This window comes from Lissotriton helveticus, chromosome 8 (genome assembly GCF_964261635.1).
Source record: "Lissotriton helveticus chromosome 8, aLisHel1.1, whole genome shotgun sequence".
Lineage (NCBI taxonomy): Eukaryota > Metazoa > Chordata > Amphibia > Caudata > Salamandridae > Lissotriton > Lissotriton helveticus.
The window spans coordinates 938,877,943-938,889,195 of NC_136069.1; positions in this window are offsets into that span (position 1 = coordinate 938,877,943).

Genomic DNA, 11,253 nt, shown 5'->3' on the forward strand with positions numbered 1-11,253 from the left:
AGCAATGCTCTGGGGTACCCTATCTCCCCAATGCTGCATCAAGCCGTACGTCGGCTTCAAGCGCGCAGGGTTTGAGTCATGCATCATTGTCCTAAAAGTGACTGATTGACATCTTGTAGATTTCCCTCAGCCACTTTTAGGATTCGTTCCTGCGCAGGTACGCCCTCCCTTGCGCCGGAACGCCCCCTGATGGCGCAGGGCTTTACAACGTGATGCATCGCCCATATGCCCATATGTGTTTTTTTTTAATATATACGCCGCACCAACACCATGGCGAGTCTTTTGTTCTGCCGCTGCGTCACAAAAGGCACGCAACAATGGAGGAAAATGAGCCGCAAGGGACTTCTAAATCAGCCCCAACAGACTGAAGTCCAGTCCTTCCTTTAGACACATGGCTATAAGAAGAAATAGTGGCGGTGGTGGGTGGATTGATAGTTTGAGTATTCACTGATCTGCAAGCAGGATGGACTTTGTCTGTCACTTCGCGTGCTGCGGACTGCTGCCTGCAGTGCCAGGCCTAGGCAAACCTCTTTAGTAGTCTGTTTATTGAGTTACATAGGAACTTTCTAAGTCAACGTTCCGCAAATCAGGCAATACGAATAACGTAGTATACCACATGAGATAGATCCCGTGGAATAGTTGTCTATCTATTTGCTATTTCTCCAAAATATTTTGTTATTGTTCTTTTGAAATGTTTGATTTGGTTGAAAAATCTCATCCATGTTTTCTGGTTTTTCTTTCTTTCATGTTGTACATCAGCTCCCCCCAAGGGCAAGAGGACACAGGAGGAGGGTGCTGAGGATGCAGGCCAGGATCGGGCAGGCGAGGGCTCCTTTGCTGGCCCCAGTAAGTTTACATTTTAATAAAGAGTACCTATTTTTTCCTAGCGTTCCTCATTCGATTTTTTCTAAATCGTCTTTGATCTTCTTGTAGACTGGATATAAATTCTTATCCTGCCTCGAATATGACTCCCTGTGGTATTACTAGACTATTCTTATTAGTCTGTCTGTGTAGCTAACTAAGATTGGACATTTGGCAATTCCATTGGACTCCCATTCTATTCAGCAATAGCTCTATGCACTGTCTCCTTACTGACTAGATAGTGTGGCAGAGTCATTCAGCTCCCGAAGTCACCGATTATTGATCCCCAATGATCTCTAGATTATCGTACGCAGGACAAGAGAGTACGGAGTCACAGCACAGTCAAGAAGTGTCAGAGGCACTCATGCTTGCAAAAATTCCAAAACCTTTAGCTCATCCACTCTAGTCTGGAGGAACAAAAACCACAGAGTCTATTTAAGTTTAAAAGCTTTATTAAAAGTAAACACATTTATTAAAATCTACTTTGTCATAAAACTATTTAACTGAAAACGGAAAAGTCGTTAGTGCTGACGATTAATTGGACACATTTCTTGTGGTCGAGCCGAGCTCTCACCTGGTTTGAACTTGATCCTGGTCGTGTTCTTAGGAGTCAAGCTTCTGTCTGTTAGGAGAAAAAGTGGTGCGTGTTAAAAATCAAAAGCAAGCATTCATCAGTTGTGCATAAAAGTGCAGCAAGACAACAGCCTTCCCTGGAAAATGGGACATTTTTACTTTGGAGTAGACAGTCACAAATTATTACATTGTATTCAGTTTTTTTAACATTTCTCCTAGATCAAATATTATATAGTAGTGAGTGGTGTATTCTAACATTCTTAAATGTACTTTGCAGGTGTAACATCTGGTGACGGGGCCAGCGCGGAGGTGGCTGTGTTGGGCGAGGACTCGGCGGACTCTGGGGAGGAGGCGGTGCAAGAGCCGGCGGACGGTCCTGTGGGGGTTCAAACGGTGGTGGCGGAAACAGGTAAGCTATATAGTCCTTACTTATTGAGATTGAAGACTGCATAGTGTGCTTTCTGCACGGGTGTATTACAAATCAACTAGGTAGTAGCCTCCTCGAAATGTACTTCGACTTAGCTGTGAAGTTTTTGGTGAGAAGAATCCCAATAAGTTCTTAGACGAACGTGATGGATGGGATGAACGAAAAGCGAAAGAAGGGTGTAAGTAAGTGGGACGCGAACTTGTATGATGGCTGGCAAAGAAGAACGATATGTGTTTGCTTGGCCCCCGAGGTGGCTGGGAAGGAAAGAATATGGTATGGTGCATGGCTGGGTCAATGATGAAGCAAGGATGGGTGGAAGGACAGCAGCCTGGGTGGGTGAAACAGAAACTGTATGTGTGCGTATACTTTGACTGAATGGATGCCTGGAGCATGGTATTCTCTGACTCTTAGATAGCACATGTGTATCTAGAGAGAGTAGATGGTCGCCAGATGAAGTAAGTGTTACCTTGAAGAGCATGTACCACCGCACCCGCACGTCCGTTCCAGGGCAGGGAAGGCAAGGAAAAGAAATTGTAAATGTGTCCAATACTACCATGAATAGTAGCAGTACTTTGTATTGCGTCTGCAATCACAGCATATATCTGGTTATTACGGTGGACACTCCGTACCTCTCTTAATAACTTTAGTTTACTTGTAGTACGTCATTCATGTGTGGGTGTATCACTGTTCACTCAATATTAAGCAAAGCACCTAAAGTCATCCCATATGTCATCAAATACGTCCCATGTGAAGTGATAGATAATCAAATTAGTTAGCTTCTTCATTGTCCTTTTCTAGTACTCATTTGCACTGTAGGGTGAAAGGTAAATTAATTAAGCAGTAGCCCTTGTAACAGAGTATTCTCAGTGCCACCCGTAATAGAAAAGTAATAGCTTCACCGCCTGCATGTACTGGATCGGTACAGTAACGCAAGTCTGTCTCACTCATCATGGTGTGCAACTTTTTTTCTCGGGTGCAAGTTCACTGTGCTGTCCATGTCATTCTGCCGGCTTGCATAAGATAACGTACCAATTTCCCTAAACAAGAGAGAAGAAGAAGAATAAGACTGGTGTACTGTCATAGTCGACTGTAATGGAAGTCCATAGTGGTCGTAGAATTTGTTCATTAAACTACCACTAATGTTAGAGCAAGGATGCAGAAGTGGGAGGTTACATAGATACTGTCCTCAATAGTTATGTACTGTGCTTTCAATTTGCTACTTGTACTGTGACCCAACTTTCGGCTCAATCACTTTGTGTTATTAATGCTTAGGAGCATTGGTTACAGACTATGTCTTTCTTTCTTCATATAGTTGCTCCTTCCAAATCAACAACACGGAGGGAGCAGGCTAGAATGGCCCGGCAACGGAGGCTGGAGGCCACTGTCGCCGAATATCGGCGGCTGGTGGCCCTGGAGGAGGAGGAGGACACGCAGTCGAGCGGGGCAACAACAACATCCTCGACTGTGACCGCTGCATCCTCCTCCGTGACTAAGCCAGCGGGACCGAGCCGGGCTAACAAAGACAACCGCCACCGCCAAGCAACAGAAATACCAGCTGCCCCCCACAGGAGCTGCAAGGAACGCCAACGCCGCCTACGAGTCCGAATGTCCAACCTGGAGCAGGAGGTCCTGAAGTATAAGAACTTGGTTAAGGGCCTCCGCTCCGAGCTTGCCACCCTCCGCAAGGAGTATGATGCCCATGCCGCAAAATGCACCAGCACCCTCCAGTAGTGGAGTGTCCCTTGCCCTTTTTTTATAGACTTTTGGGGGGTGGGATTTGGGAGTTGGGATCGTTTTGGGACGTTTCAAAGACAATCGTTGGGGTTAGGGTGGGTGAGGGAGATTATTTTGTTAGGGCTACATAAATATATTTTTAAACTTTATCTGGCCATACCTGTTTTTTACTGCTTTTCAGTCTGGTGGGTGGGGGGCGGGGGTGTAACAGTAACTTTGTTTTCCTGAACAGTCGTAGGACTTTAGTAGTACAACCGTCAATCTCTTGTCTACTCCGAAATAATACTCCATTATACTACCTCCCACCAAACGCTTATCTTACCTGTAATTTGTGTTAGAAATTAGGGCTAGGCCCAGGGCTGGCTCCACGTGAAATGGGGATTAACGTTGTCAATCCTGGGCGGGTGACATTTCCTCATTGCGGTGGTACTAGTGGTGTGACACAGTGGCAGTTGCATGCCTATGGAAAAAAAGAAAACAAAACCTTGTTTGTCCTTACTGTAGCATTACAACGGTTACGGTACGATCGAGTATATAGCAGGTGACAGACAGAACAGTGCCATAATGTAGCCTAACAAATGGTATTCCTTCACCAGCCTGTTGCTATGACCTTATCCTCCCCAGCAAGTGTGTGGAATTATTGATGTCATTTTAGTCAGACATCAAGCAAAACAACACAGCCCAGGGGAAGAGGGTTAGGGTTTGTAAAATGGATGGGAATGGGGGTTTCTTTTTGGGTAGGTTTTGTTGAGAGAAGAAAAAAAAAGCAGAGCATGGACAAACAATAATTGAAGATAAAGACAATCTTTGGTTACAAAGTAAAGCTAAGCACATGCAGTCACACTCATAGAATAAAACAATGGATACTGTATCTGTATTGCGTATGTTGTTGGAGTTGTCCTTGAATTTGGTAAGTAAGTTGCATGCAGCAAACAATTCCTCTTATTGGCGGCACTCCTCCATTCCAGCTGACGCTTCGTCCATCAATGTTGGTGACCACTGACAGAAGACACCCTGTCCACTGCCTGCCTGGCGGATGTTGACTGAAACCCGGCCTGTAATTATTGAACGGAAAACAGGAAGTGCTATTACAATACCACTGATAAATAAATAAAAGGTATGTACGCTGTGTGGTTCAAAATGTGACACTTTGATTTCCCTAATAGACAGTACAATATTTTTGAAATTGCGTGCTCTGTCTGAGTCACCTTTTTAAGGATAAATAAGTATGGCCAAAATATTATAGCGGATCTTTCCCCTCAAGGTAGGTGTACTGTAAACTGTGTTTTAGAACAAAATTTGACCTTCCCAGCAATGCTCCCACCAAGACCCTTACTAAAGCCAGTCGCAAAAATGTAGAAGAACCCCAATCAGATCTCCCAAAACGATGCCTAGCAGAAAAATGGTTACAAAACGTACTTTGAAAGTAAAATACAGACCGTGGATTGTATTCAAACCACTTGCAAGCAAGCAAAAGTATCCATAGTCAGCATCGCTCCAACAGTGCTCTACAACACCAGAACTGCGTTGCAATAGAACCCCCCGAAACACATGCAATCCTGCTGCTAGGGCTAACCCTAACGAACCCTAACTTACAAAAAGTGCCAAAACTGGTGTTTCCTTCAGGATTTTGTCCAAAACACTTCTATCCGGTATTAGACCTTCCCAGGAATGCCCCAGGCAAGACCCGCCAACCCACCCGGAAAAAACCACCCGACAACACCCCCAAACAGCGAAAAAGCTAAATCTCATACTTACAATATCTCTCGGCCTTCGGTCCAAACGCGGCGCTGTGCAGCTAGGTCATCATCATCATCAATCATCATAACTCCTGTTTTCCACCACGGATTTCCTGAAAAGCAATTGCAATCAAGATTAGATTGTCGCAGCAGTGCTTCGACAGAGACCCCGGCCGCAACCCACCCACGAACAGCAGGAAGCCCCCCAAAACGCTACATTGAGCAAGATGACAGAAGAAATAGCAAAAAAAAGGCTGTTCCTTCAGGATTTTGTCCAAAACACTTCTATCCGGTATTAGACCTTCCCAGGAATGCCCCAGGCAAGACCCGCCAACCCACCCGGAAAAAACCACCCGACAACACCCCCAAACAGCGAAAAAGCTAAATCTCATACTTACAATATCTCTCGGCCTTCGGTCCAAACGCGGCGCTGTGCAGCTAGGTCACTCATCATCATCATCAATCATCATAACTCCTGTTTTCCACCACGGATTTCCTGAAAAGCAAATGCAATCAAGATTAGACTGTCGCAGCAGTGCTCCCAGACACCAAAAATTACCCACAAACACCCGGAACCCCGCCAAAGAGCACCTCAAAGGCAAGCAAGTCAGCAAAAACGGCAAGAAATTTCCACCTCATATTTGGTCCAAAACACTTTTGTCCATTATTAGAGCTTCACAGCAATCGGCCCAAATCCGTCAACTCACCCGCAAAGAAGTACAACACCCCCACAAGTGCTGAGTCTTTCTTCATTGGGCGTAATCCAGCACTCTGCTTTGAGGGAAATCGCAGTCTGGAGGAGGAGGATAGAGGAGCATGTTCTTCAGAACTTGTGAACCTGAGGAATGTAGACTGCGGCACCTTCAAATCAATAAGCAAACAAGTGAAGACAGTTCTGATGATGGTCTTGTTTTTGGGATTAGGTGATTAAAGTTTGAATTAAATTAACTGTGCAAAACAAAGAAAGAGAGACACAAAGCACACAGGAATAAAAGTGAATAAGGACGAAAAAGAAAGTTCTTGATTGATTGTCTCATTTTCAGGGCTCGGTGTCAGGGAATAAGAACAAGATTTCGTCATCATACTCTGTGAATTCAGGCTGGATGAGGTCAGTGCCACCGAACAGAGAACAAATCCCCCCATCTACGTTGCCGTCCTCCTCGTCTTCATGCGGCGTGCTTTCTCGTACTTTGTAATCTGGTGGTATGAGGTGCTGATTCATCTTGATCATTGTCAGCCGCTCCACATTTTTGGGCGAGAGGCGGCTCCGTTTGGGAGTTACAATGCCACCAGCAGCACTGAAAACACGTTCAGAAGACACACTTGCGAGTGGGCAAGACAAATAGTTTATAGCCAGGTTGAAGAGCTGTGGCCACAATTGTTTTTTGCCATGCCAATACTGCAATGGCTCATCATTAAGAAAGACCTCTGTTGAGTCATTCAGATAGTCCTGCACCATCGACTTAAGGTCATCAACGGTTCCTCCACTTTGCTTACTTTTTGCTGTGGCTGTGACATTTTTTCGAGAACCATACCCAAGCAAACTTAGCCAATCCTCTACAGCAGCCACTGTTTTTGTTGTGTGTGGTGCAGATGATCCAGTTGCCGGTGTCTTTAACGGCTGAGAGGTCACTTGTGCCCCAGCCACAGGTGCAGAAGTGGATTCTTGTGACTGGGGATGGCCTGCTGATGCTGATGCTGATGTACTGGCTTCTCCTTCAATAACCTGCCATTCTTTTTCAAACCTCTTGGCTGACCAGGCTAACCAATGTTTGTACTTTTGAACATCTGCATCAGCAAAAGGAAAGAATGCTTCGCCTGCCAGCGCCTTTTTGTAGCGTGGATCCAGAATAGTAGCACAAATGTAATGCTGTTCTGAGTTGATCATTTTAAGACGTTCATCACCACGTAGGCGCTCTAATAATTTCTCAGACAAAATAAAATGGTCTTTTTTTTTTTCAAACTCAGAAGACACCGCCATCAGTTGGTGCTCCAGCATGCACAACAATGGGATAGCTTTTCCCAAATTACAGTCCTCCTGGCTGACTGCACGCGTGAAGAACTCAAAAGGACGAAGCATGTCTGTCAGGCTTTTAACTATGTCCCATTGCGCCGCACCCATCCGCATGTCCTCCTTCTGAGATGTAGCCTCTGTGAAGAAATAGTGATCGAGTACCGTATACTGCTCATACAGACGCTCAAGCATGTAGAAGGTTGAGTTCCAACGTGTTGCCACCTCCTGGATGAGTGCTTTCACTGGCATTCCACGTTGAAGTAGCAGTCTCCGCAGATGCTTCCGGGCCTTAAAAGAATGGCTGAAATGGTTGCACATTTTGCGGCAGGTGGCCATTACCTCGAACGCTGGACTCTGTTTATCACTCAAGAATTTTTGAACTACCAGGTTGATACAGTGCGCCAAACACGGCACTCTAAAATGGTCACCCTTCAACATGGCCTTAACTACATTGGCGCCATTATCCGTGGAAACATAACCAATCTTGCGTTTTAGGGGGGATAGAATTTGCAAGACCTTTTTGTTAAACTCTTCCAAAAGGTTTTCTGCTGTGTGACTTTTCTCCAAGCCAAACATGGCTAGTGTTGCATGTTTCCGAGCAGCTTTGAAAACTTTGTCCGGGTCAACACCTGCGTTTAGCTTTGCTTTAACACCTGAAAAAGAGACCCAGTGTGCAGTGATGCACATGTAATCAGCGCCTGCGCCACTGGTCCACATGTCTGTTGTCAGATGTATTGTGTGAACAGCACTCTTCTGCAAAGCTGCCCCAATCGCCTCCAGCACATCTTCATGTAGTGCTGGAACCGCAACTCTGGCAAAATAGAACCGGCTCGGAACCTTCCATTTAGGGCAGAGCGTTGCCACTAATTCAAGAAAACCTACCGCTTCTACAAAAGAAAAAGGTAGAAGGTCCACAGCTAGCATTTTAGCCAGCTTAGTGTTATACAGACGCGTCAGTGGGTGGTTGCGTTCATATGGCACGTCTGAAGTAAGCATTGTTCTAATGTTGCCCTGGACCAAGCATTTACGGGCTGATAATGACTTCGTTGACCCAATTTTGCTCGCTGGTGAACTTTTGTGCGTTGGTGTCTCACTCGCTCCAACACTCTTAGTGAGCCTCACATTGGGTGTGCTGCTGACAGGGGTACTGGGTGTAAGGGAAGTGTTTGACACGTCTTCTTCCTGCTCGTCATCATCAGATGAAACATCAACGTTTCCTTGAATTTGGCCTTTCTTGATCGCATCTAGGTGCGCAAACCATTTGACAGTGTGCTTTCTCTCAAGATGACCTCTCTGGCCGCCGGTACCATAGTTGGTACCTGACTTACCACGACTAACTGCAAGCTTACAAAGGGTACAAATGGCAAACTTTGGATTTTTGGGACAAACAGTAAAGAAGTCCCAAACTGGGGACTTGAAGTGTCTGTGGGACCTGGAGGAGGCGGCGATACTGGTGGTGGTGGTCATGAAGCTAATGCCAGATGAAGTGGAGGATCTGGATTGCCCAACTTTTGTACGTTTTGCACTTTCACCGCCACTAATTAAGGTCGAGGTTGACGGAGGTCTCTTCTTGCCAGAAAGAAATATGGAAGCGGGACGAGTTGGTGTACTACTTAACTCCAATGATTGTGGTGTTTCCACTGCCTCCTCATCGACAACATCATCATCATCATCATCACGCTCAGCAGCTCTTCGGGCTAGGGTCAAAATGTCTGTTTGCTGCATGCCCGCTGGGGCTGCAGTGACCTTTATGATGACTGGGTCGTCGTTGGCAGAGTCTTCATCAGCAGCAGTATCCGCCACTTCTTGTTGAGCCTCATCACACTCCATAACTCTGAGACTTTGGACGAGCTTCCTTTTACGCTTAACTACCTTTGTTGGATCATGGTGTGCCTCACTCTCAGACGGTTGTGGTGCTGGTTCCCAAGTTTGATCCGTATCATCGAGAAGGAGGTGTGCTTGAAGAGGATGTAGACACCACCCTTGATCTCTTCCTTGCTAGGGGTGTGGAAGACAATGAAGGATCATCAGGAGGAGTGGCTTCCTCAAATGATACCTCGCCTTGATTGTCGATTTCCTGATGTGCCCCTACTTCGGGAGGAACAACTATTGTGGGCACTTGTGACCCTCCATGCACCTCTGCTTGCGCATCTCCTTGCGCTGCCTCTCCTTCCACATGTACTTGGGCTTGTACTTGCACATGTGATTGTTGTTGCGGCTGTGGTTGTTCAACACTCGTCAGATGAGCTACAACAACCTGTGTTGATTGAGGGACATTGCTGCTGCTTTCTTGCGATGAGCCAACATCACTGGTCGATGGTGATTGAAGAACTATACTGGCTGCCTCTGCAGCACTCAAGGGCTTGGACTTAAGTTGGCGTGGTGGTGGTGGTGGCACTGAGCCCAATGGAGCGGGGGTGCTGCTGCCAGCTTGGTCCCCAGCAGATCCCGCTGCTGCAGGCATACTTTTTTTTTTACTCCCAAAAAAAGGGGCGGGCGGCACACCAGTGTCCTTGGTAACTTGCTTCTTCTGCTCCTTACTGGCACCTTTCTTGCTAGAGGAGCTACGGGTTACTTTTTTTGGGGCCATCTTCTTCAGAGCAGGTCAGCAGGCAGCAGTTGCACGAGTTGCAGAGGGTTCTGTGTCCAGACGTGACGTCGCGTGACGTTATGCTGCACACACACACCGCTGCAGGACTTCTTCCTGGCACTGGTGGTTCTCTTGAGTCTTCTTGTGCACCTAAAAGCAATGGAAGACAGAGGAACATCAGTTCAGTTATACACCCCAAAAAATCGACAAAACACAGAAAAATGAGCACAATCCCATGCCATCCATGATGTTTACATTGAAGACACCCCACAGAAAGACTAGGGACATGCAAGTATGCAACACTCACTACCCCTGGGCATAATGGATGAAAAGTAGGCAAAATAAGTGCATGCCTCAGACACTGCCTCTCTTCAAAATGGCCCCTTACACCCCAAGCACATGTTGCCTGTACCAGCCAGCACTCAAGATGGCCACCACCACCACCCACATGGCCAGTCCACATCAACAGTACACCCCCAAAAAACAGAAAAACAGCCTGAAATCACCACAATCCAATGCCATCCATGATGTTTGCATTAAAGAGAGTGAGACCACACCACAGGCACACTCAGTCCATGCACCACCACCCCTGGGCAAAAGGCCACACCAGCAGCCCCCCAAAAATGACTAAAAACAATAAAATAAGCACAATCCCAGCCCATCCATGGCCTCAATTATGTTTAAATTCAAGAAGACACCCCACAGAAAGACTAGGCCCATGCAACACTCACCACCCCTGGGCAAAGGGCCCCACCAGCAGGCCCAAAAAAACGACAAAAAACAATAAAATCAGCACAATCCCAGCCCATCCATGGCCTCAATGGTGTTTAAATTCAAGAAGACACCCCTCAGAAACACTAGGCCCATGCAACACTCACTACCCCTGGGCATAATGGATGAACAGTAGGCAAAATAAGTGCAGGCCTCAGACACTGCCTCTCCTCAAAATGGCCCCTTACACCCCAAGCACATGTTGCCTGTACCAGCCAGCACTCAAGATGGCCACCACCACCACCCACATGGCCAGTCCACATCAACAGTACACCCCCAAAAAACAGAACAACAGCCAGAAATCACCACAATCCAATGCCATCCATGATGTTTACATTAAAGAGAGTGAGACCACACCACAGGCACACTCAGTCCATGCACCACCACCCCTGGGCAAAAGGCCACACCAGCAGCCCCCCAAAAACGACAAAAAACAATAAAATAAGCACAATCCCAGCCCATCCATGGCCTCAATTATGTTTAAATTCAAGAAGACACCCCACAGAAAGACTAGGCCCATGCAACACTCACCACCCCTGGGCAA